The sequence below is a fragment of the Poecilia latipinna genome, unplaced genomic scaffold (assembly GCF_001443285.1).
Source record: "Poecilia latipinna isolate Pla-1442-1.1 unplaced genomic scaffold, P_latipinna-1.0 Scaffold76, whole genome shotgun sequence".
Taxonomy (NCBI): Eukaryota; Metazoa; Chordata; class Actinopteri; order Cyprinodontiformes; family Poeciliidae; genus Poecilia; species Poecilia latipinna.
In genome coordinates, this window is record NW_015112692.1 from 296,935 (window position 1) to 305,881 (window position 8,947).

Sequence of the window (8,947 nt, forward strand, 5' to 3'; positions counted from 1 at the left end):
AATACGTTATAATAAAATTACTCAAGGAAAAGTAAAACGTACAACTTGTAATTGTCCCCCCCTCCCCCCCCCCCCCCAAAAAAAAAAAAGTTACACAAGTAAATGTAACAGAGTAAATGTAGTTACTACCCATCTCTGCATTCACCCAATGATACGCATCAATGTGCGCATGTACGTACACCATGGGGCTCAGTGCCTTGCTCAGGGGTACATCTACATGAGGCAGCAGGAAGCCAACCCTACAACTTTTTGGAAATTGAAACTGGTCTCTTGTTTGCTCCTTTGCAGAGTACCATCCTTAGCTGGCCTGCCAGATTAGATAAATGGCCGTGTCCAGAGCTGCATGAAAAGTCCAAGGCCTAGAGGTTTTGTTTACAACCTTGCTCCGTTTTGAACATCTCTTTAACTTTCTCCTTGACCTGTCTGCTGTGGTCCTTGATCTTTATGATGAGATAAAATTACACTCAGGTGGACTCTATTTGCGAATCATAGCACTTCTAGAGGCAATAGGTTGCATTGTATTTTATTTAGGGCTGTCCGAGGAAAGGGGGCTGTATACAAATGCACTGGACATTTTTAAAGAGTTTCTTTGTAAAAGAAAATGGAAAACTATGCGTCATCTTTCTTTCCCCTCATGATTGTGCGCTATCTGGTGTTGGTCTCTCTCATAAAGTAAAAGTTCAATGGGTGAATACACCCCACATTTCTTGTGTTGTATGTAATTTACGGTTGACCATCTAACTCACCATTTTTCAATTCAATTCAGTTTATTTGTGCAGCGCCAATTCACATCAAATGTCGTGTCAAGGAAAAAGACATTTTAATTCAGTTACGCATACATTCCACTTGATTCTAGTTACCTAACATATCAATATGCTCACTTAATTATTAAAAGAAGTTTAAAGGGGCAGTATTATTTTAAACTGACTTTTTCTTTAGCTTTACATTGTGTTATAATGTTCAAAAACATACCCAGTGTTGCTTTGATTCTTTCATGTACGTTTGAGAAATCCTTTAATCTCCCATGGCAACCATTCAGCTGTGCAAAATGCCTGAGTGGACAAAGCTCCTCCTCACAGAGATCCCCACCCCTCATCCCCTTTACAAAGCTCCTTCAGACTAGCCAGCAGCAGTTAGCAAATACCTGGTGGCACTATGCATCTGCTCAGTTTATTACATGAGCTACTTCATAGTCCAGCGCTGATCAAACTGTAGTTAAAGGGTTAATAGAGGAGTGATGCTGTGATGACTCTTTGAAGGCAGTTTCAGACAGAGCAGGTGTTTTTAAAGAGACAGAGGCCCAATTTCAAGACGTTAAATTACAAAGTTAAATGTCTTTTAAGCAATATTTGATATATTTAGCTTTTTCTATAACAATTGAAGTTAACATAGTTACTTGAATGTGCTATGTAATTGCACTGTGTGCCTGGAAAACACATTATGCTAAATAATACTAAAAAGTTTCCACCCAAGGAAGCCCAGCAGACTGAATGGAGTCAATGACTGGCAGCATTCACTCTTTGTCAAAATTTCACTAATGTTGTGAAAACTGCAGTGTTTCCATTAAAGAAGAAGCGCAGTCAGAGTGGAGAGGTTTGTTGACATAATAAGCACTACTTCCTGTCGTCGTCTGCTTCATGGTTTGCGCCAGAGGCCAGGTCTGGTTGTTGATCATGTGACTCGTGTGCTGCCAAAAAATGTTCCCATTGCAGTTTTGGAAAATCAACCAATTTCAAGGTGTCCAAAACAAACAAACAAACAAACAAAAAAAACCCCAGCAACAACAAAAAACCACCTCATCCTAGCGCCAAAACTTTTTATTAAAAAAACAACAACAACAACAAAAAACAGTTTTTTTCAAAATTGCCCTGTTTCCATTAGGCAAATTTAATGTCAAACTGCGTACATGGTCGATGGAAACACAGCCAGTAACTTGCTCGGTGAACCTGCAGCCTTGTTTTGTGCGCCGACTACTTTCATCATAAGGGTCCATGACTGAAGAACAGAAGTCAACCGGATCTTTGTCTGACTTCACAGCAAGAAGCCGAAGTCTCAGTGAACCCGTAAGCAACACGGAAAAAACGCGTGTAATCACGGCAGAGTGGAAGAGTCCGGTGTAAGAGACGGGGAGGCCTGACACACATCTGGCCCCGTCTGTAGTCGACGCTTATCTCCGAGTAATCTCTCCCCGTCCGCCTCTCCCAAATTTACACCTGCTCCCTCCGCTGCGCGTCTCATGGAGCTTCGGGGGAACTTGGGTGGTCGGCACACCTGGCCGTCATTTCAATGATGGATGCCCACTTTCGCGTCCACTTGGGTGGTGATCGGTGTGCGCGTGCGCACTTCATGTCCTCCGTGGGTGTGGTCCCTGTTGCTGCTCGTTGCTAATGAAACATATCTTTTTTTTTTTTTTTTAGGAGGACTGAGTCACTGGCCAATGAAAACACACACAAGTGAGTGCCTGTCAGAGACGGGACTGAGGTGAATCTGAACTGCTGAGTGTTTCCCCTGTCTGTCTGTCTGTTTTATTTTCATTTAGTTTTCTTACTATGGTGCTCCATCTTGATCTTTACTGACTCAGTGCACATCCTTCCATGTGTTTGCTGTGAGTGAACCAAACGCAAGCCACACATTTTTAGATTTTCATTAGATTTTTTTTTTTTAAAGAGAAATTTGAAAAGCATGTATCATAACTATACTGTTATTTGTGCCTGTTATAGCCTGTAAAATTCTTAGAAAATTAAACAAAATAGCTAAAATGTTCAGGGGTTTGAATGCTTTAACTAGACCCCGAGGTTTGCAGAGTTGGAAATTTCACAGTTTGTATCAAAGCCCACAAAGAGGCAAACTACATTGTCTACCGCCTGCCTCCTTTAAATTGCATTATAGCATAACCTAAGCTGAACTCAACCTCCGTCAACCATTGGCCGCCTTTCCGACAGCTGTTTCTTTGTGTTTTCCAAACTGTATTTTTCTTTCCTACTCAAGAAACTTTCTAATACACGCTTTACAACTCTTCTCAACCTCGTGCCCAGCCCACATACAGAATCGCGGTGCCAAGTCATTCGCACACACACAAGCGCGTCGCAGCGCCGAGAACCTCACAGAGCTCTTGCTGCATGTGGCAAAACAAATGTCTGAATTAGCTGTGGCAGACTTCTCCTTGAAGTGAGCAGTTAATCATCGAGAGGATTTACAGGCAGCATGTGTCGGGTAATTTATGTCACAGAGAAAAAAGTGCTAAAAGAAAGAACACCGAGATCACAGGGCTGAAGTCATTTAGGCTGAAGATGGTTGTAAAAATGTCAAAATATCTGACGTTTTGGAATCGCCGTCAGTTAAAGCTGGCCAGGAGGAATTATCAGAAAGCTGCATAAAGAAACTCAGATGATATGACTCAAATTCGAAGTGGCTCTCATCCATCCCGTTCTGCTCCATTTTGGAGGTTCTCCTTTGACATTGTTGAGGCCTGTCGGTTGCAGGTCGACTCTAGAAGCTTCTTGGCTGTTGGGACAGAAATCGGGCAGATGTAGCCAAATATTCAGACCCAGTTTGTTGAATTGGAGAAGGTAAAGGCAGAGAGCCTCGTCCATCTTGATAGGCTGCCATGTTGAGGAGAACACAAAGTCTGGGTTGTCCTGATGACTTCAGTTCACCCTGGTGAACCAGTTTGTTCACAGAGAAGCTGAAACCAATGGTAGCTAGAGTTCACATCAGAGTCAGAATCAACTTTATTGGCTAAGGCTGCATGCACAAACGATGACTTTTTACTTCACTTTCAGGGACTCACAGCATACAAACACAAAATATAAACTTTAGAGGAAATAAAATAAAGTAGCAAATGTAGAATATATGTATCTGCAGGTATGTATGGCTGTTTTATATACAAGAAGAAGAAAAGAAAGAAACAAGTTGCTGTAGTGTAACATGCCTATTTTATTCCACAGTAGAGCAGCCGACCGCTGTGGCTGCATTGTGTTCACGGTGTTCATCAGACAGACAGCCTGGGGGAAGAGACTGTCTCTGTGGTGACTGTGTTTGCAAGTACTGCTCTAAAGGTAAAAGTCTAAACTCTTTTTGTGTCCAGGATGTGTGGGGTCTGCAGAGATGCTTGGGAAGTTTAGCTCCAACATTCCTAAAACTGTAGATATTCAACATGTTAGATTGTCTTGGCCCAATATTGCAGCGTGTGTGGTGTTACACGTGACGTGTCGCTGATCAGAAACTGAGATGACAAAAACTAAGGTGAGGTTCTAAATAAAGAAGACAAAGCACCGGAAAGTCTGGTGAATGACAGAGATGTCAAATATTGTTTTTTTTTTCTCTGTTAAGCATAATCCATAAACTATCGCCATTTCTTCTTCCCAGTTTGTTTACTCTGAACTCACATTTGTGCAATTCTAAAAATATAGTAAAGAAGTTGCATGGTCCTCAACCAGATCACTTTGGACTCAAGTCTCTGCATCCCAACACCAGAGTGCTAATCCCAAATTAGCAACAGTTTGACAATGCTGGACTGTTCCAGTTTTGGCCCCAATTAGCCGAGTGCCTCCCTATTATCTCTGGATCGCAACACCAGAGTGCTAATCTCAAATTAGCTACCTTACAGTCCTTGACTGTTTAAAAAATATCTCTGCAGAGGGAGAACCCACACACAACCCGCATGCAGGACGCAAGATTTCTCATTTATTTGCAGGAATTACAGCTTCTAAATATAGTGACACAAAGTCCCTCCCTTTCCCAAATGGAGGATCGGTTTACAAAATATCGGCAAATTGCAAACAGCTGTGTCTCGTAAGATTCCACATTGCGTCACATTCAGTAACATCAAATTAGAGATTGGGCCGACCACCTGTAGATTGGAAGGCAACGAGCATCTGCAGCACCACCGCTCATTACAACACATCCAAACCTGTTATACCTAAGATTTTATTTGTTATTGTCATGTGAGGTTTCTGAAGTTCTGAAAATTGGTCAACAGTTTTAGAACTTTGCTGTGTGAATCAGGCCTTAGTCACGGAGGTGAGGTTGTGTGTCACTGCCACCACCGAGCCAGTAAAAGTTAATCCGGTCACTTTGACCCAGAACTTAACTAAACATGTCGTTCCATCACCCTGTTGGGTTAAATCAATCCAGAACTGAATCGGTACAAATTTGACCAAGACCTACATTAGCAAAAGTTTTTTTTGTTTTGTTTTGTTTTGTTTTACCCAGAAGCTTTTAAGTGTAATTTTAAAAACTCTTATTAGTTGATTTGGAGCAAAACAGCAAACAGAGAGGGTCAGATTCATGCCTTATCAGGGTTCTCCTATGTTCCGATTGACTCGTTTCAGGCAAAATCAAGGTGCACCAAATCTTTTCCTCTGCCGTAAAAGTTACTCTGAGTGCTCTCTCTCTTTTTCATAAATATCTCCACACCTCACTAATCCCCCCCGTCTCCACCGACCCACAATTTAACTCCTCTGGCTTTATTTTGACAGCTGAATGAATCTCTCAGTGCCGATGTGTGCCAAACAGGCGGCCATTGATCTGACAGATCCGCTCTCCGCCTCACAGCGGTGTTAACACGGTCCGCATAATAAACACAGGTCAGATACTGTATAAACAGCAGCGAGACAGTTGGTTAAAGGTCCCGCTCAGCTCTACGTTCACTTTGTCACCATTTTGTTTTTTTTGTACAGTAAATATTTGGGTAAACTGGCTGTACCGTACGGCTTTGAGAGACGGGACTGTACGTGATGAAAGGCGGACTGAGGGTCACATGAGCGCTTTTCAATCTAATGTGGCAAGTGAACAGAAAGCCACAGTCCTGCTGAGAGATGGACTTGTGAAGACATGTCAGAGAGCGCTCCTAAGATGCTCCTCTGCAGTCGTGAGGCTTTTTTTCTTTTCTTTCACCGACAAATGTACGCCCACAATAAAAAAATGAAAAAAAAAAAAAAAAAACAATGGCTGGGTCATGAAATTCTTCTGCAGGATTTCAGAAGATGCAATGTTTTTAAAATGCGCAGTGAAGTGAAAGAATGAAATGAAAAAAAAAAACTGCTACTCTGCTTTGTTCAGTTTAATGACATCACAAGAGGCACACAAATTGAGCCAATTAGCTGACTTTAGTAAATTAGTTTCTGTGCACACGCGGCACTCAAAAGTTGCTGCAGAGGAGCCGCATGGCTCACTGGGAGAGCAGGCACACCAAATATAGAAGTCACAGCAGTCGGTGCAGTTCCCGGTTCAATTACTGGCATGGCACTGCAAAAACTAATTTAGTTTCCAGTGTAAATATCTTTGAACTCTCGAGAAAAGACTGAAATAACTTTCAAGGAACTTTTCAGCAAGAAATAGGAGCTTGTTTTGTTGAACACTGGCAGACTATTTCACTTGTAACATGGGGACAGTGTCTTGTTACAAGCAAAAAAAAAAAAAATCTGCCAATAGAACAAATAATTTTTCACCAATAATAAGGAATTATTGACTTGAAAGAAGCTCCTGGATCTTACTTAAAAGTTACTGGTAAGCCAGCCTTTCTCATTTCAAGTTCACTAAAGTGCAATAAGATAATTGCATTAGAAAGTAGACCAAAAATACTTGGTGGGATTTTGTATTACTAGGTAACATTTTCTGCATTCACCCCCCTCGCCCAGGCTCCCCAATAAACTACTCAATAAAGCTCTCTATTGTGGCTCAAAAACCTTTTAAAAACTGCTAAATTGTTTATCTGGTTGTATAAATGTTGGCAGAGTCCAGAGGGACATTTTTTTCACCGAATCAACTTATCTCTCTCTCTCTCTTTTTTTTTTCTTTTTACTGCCAAGCATCCAGTTTGTTATCATACGTCTATCTCCAGGAATAAGGTCGACGCTATGCGGTCTGCCTCAGATGCATGCACGGCTTATCTAAATTAGCCATTAAGTAATTCTGTCTGCTTATTGAAACATCCGGTGCAGAACATCGGGACTTCGAATGGCTTTTAGAACAGCTCGGCTCAAAATAATCGCTGAAGACCTTTGTTAATAAAAAAGTCTGGCCATTCCAGACCGCCTTGGTTCTCTCCACAAACTGCTTCCATGTGTCTCATTGTTGCCAAACCTTCCTGTAACCCATTCACTGTTCTAACGTCTAATGCAAATATTTTTGCTTTAGCAGAAAGTGTGACATCTGCAGAAGCGCGGTCACGTGAAAGCTAGGGTTCTGGAAACCAGATTTAGTTTTCGTTGAGTAATTCTTTACAACAGACATAGTGAAAACCATTTGAAACTCTGAGCAGGTTCCTGATTTGATAGGAGAGTCTCTTGTCTCTTGTGCATGGCCTTTTCAGTTTAAGAACACAAAGATTATAAGTCAGATCTTGTTCACAAATTGTTCAACGGTGATGTCATGGCTGAATTTGGCTTGCCGTCTGTTTTATCTCTGGTTAGGAGCTTTCAGGAATTCCCGCAGAGCAGAGTGTCGAAGACGGACACAGTAAGGAGACTCAGGTCAAAAGAACTGTCAGTCTGACTAAATCAACCATGTCTCTACCAGTCTGTCTGAATTCTGTTGAAAACATTTCAGATATGCACATTTTTAATTTAGCTTTAAAAACAGGTGTGCCTGCATTCTCTAAGCTCCTTTGCAGAAGTACTTTCACACCATCAAACCTTTGGTCATTTAGACACAAATGTCAATGTCTTTAACCAGAATTTCACGGATCACACCAGGGGTTTCCAACTCCAGTTCTCAAGGGCTGAATTAGATATTCAAAACGGCACCAAGTCCTGCATGAACTCGGTGATAACCTGTTTATTCGATTCAGGTTGTCTTGAACCAAGCAAACATCTGAAATGGAAGAAACTCAACCCTCAAGGCTTGATAAGTACCAATACAAAGTAGTGCATTATTATTATTATTATTATTATTATCACTGCATAAATGATAAATATCGGAGCTCATTAGTGAATAAACAGCATCACAAAGAAACAGCAGACAAGAGAAGGAGGACGTTGTAGAGAAGTTTAAAGGATTTGATTTTATAACGCTAAACGATTTGAATAAATGAGCATGTTACTAAGTTGCTCCCTCATCAAAAACATCCATGGAGGGTTGCCCTGATTCTTTCATCCATGTTTGAGAAATAATTTCACATGGCGACCATTCAGTGTTGCAAAAACGCCTGGTTGGATTTAGGTCTGCCTTCTAGGATGAAGCTCCTCCTCGGTTGGAGGAGGAGCTTCTGAGCTTCTTTCTGATCTTCCGAGTTTCCGCCTCACAGAGCACACACCTCCCTCGTGACTCCCATGCTCAGCTCCTTCAGACTAGCCAGCAACAATTGGCAAACGTTGCTAAAGTTGTGATGACTTCCTGAAGGCAAAGTGTTGGAAAGAGCAGGACGTACTTAAAGAGACAGAGACCCAGTTTTGAAGTTATGAAGTCAGATTTCTTTTAAATCGTGTTTGATATACATAGTATTTTTTATGACAACTGAAGATAACATAGTTACTTGATTATGCTGAAAAGTTATACTATGTGCTTGGAAAACATGTCATACTGCCCACTCGAGAACATGCACATTTTAAAATTTAGTCTTAAAATTGAAGTGTATCCCACAGTGAAAAAATGCGGGCTTTAGCTACTTTTATTAAAAAAAATCCAGTTAATTGACATGAAGAACAAATGGAAACCTGCCCTGCAGCCCCTGCAACTTTGACTACAGCAGCCGATGGTTCTACAAAGAGTTGGATCAGCATATTTTGCCGTAACAACTAGGATTTTCTTTCTCTTTCTTTTTGTCTTTTTTTTGTTGGACAAAGCTTTGAATAAAAATGGCAAAACACACTGAAGGTTGCGGCTGTAATCTGCAAAAAATCATGGAAAAAAAACAAAACTCCAGGAGTAAAAATCCATTTTCAACGAACTACATGAATCTTTCTTGCATCACTTCGTGTTCTCGCTGACTGCCTTTTCATTTCTT

At 41.1% G+C, this 8,947-nt stretch overlaps 1 long non-coding RNA gene across 1 annotated transcript in view; it reads right to left on the reverse strand.

Moving 5' to 3' along the window:
- LOC106936477 (uncharacterized) overlaps positions 1–8,307 on the reverse strand; it is a 26,886-nt gene extending 18,579 nt beyond the window's left edge. The window contains exon 1 of the long non-coding RNA XR_001422145.1: positions 8,270–8,307. This is a non-coding gene — a long non-coding RNA (uncharacterized LOC106936477). The remainder of the gene's footprint in view (positions 1–8,269) is intronic.
- Between the last annotated feature and the right edge of the window lie 640 nt (positions 8,308–8,947).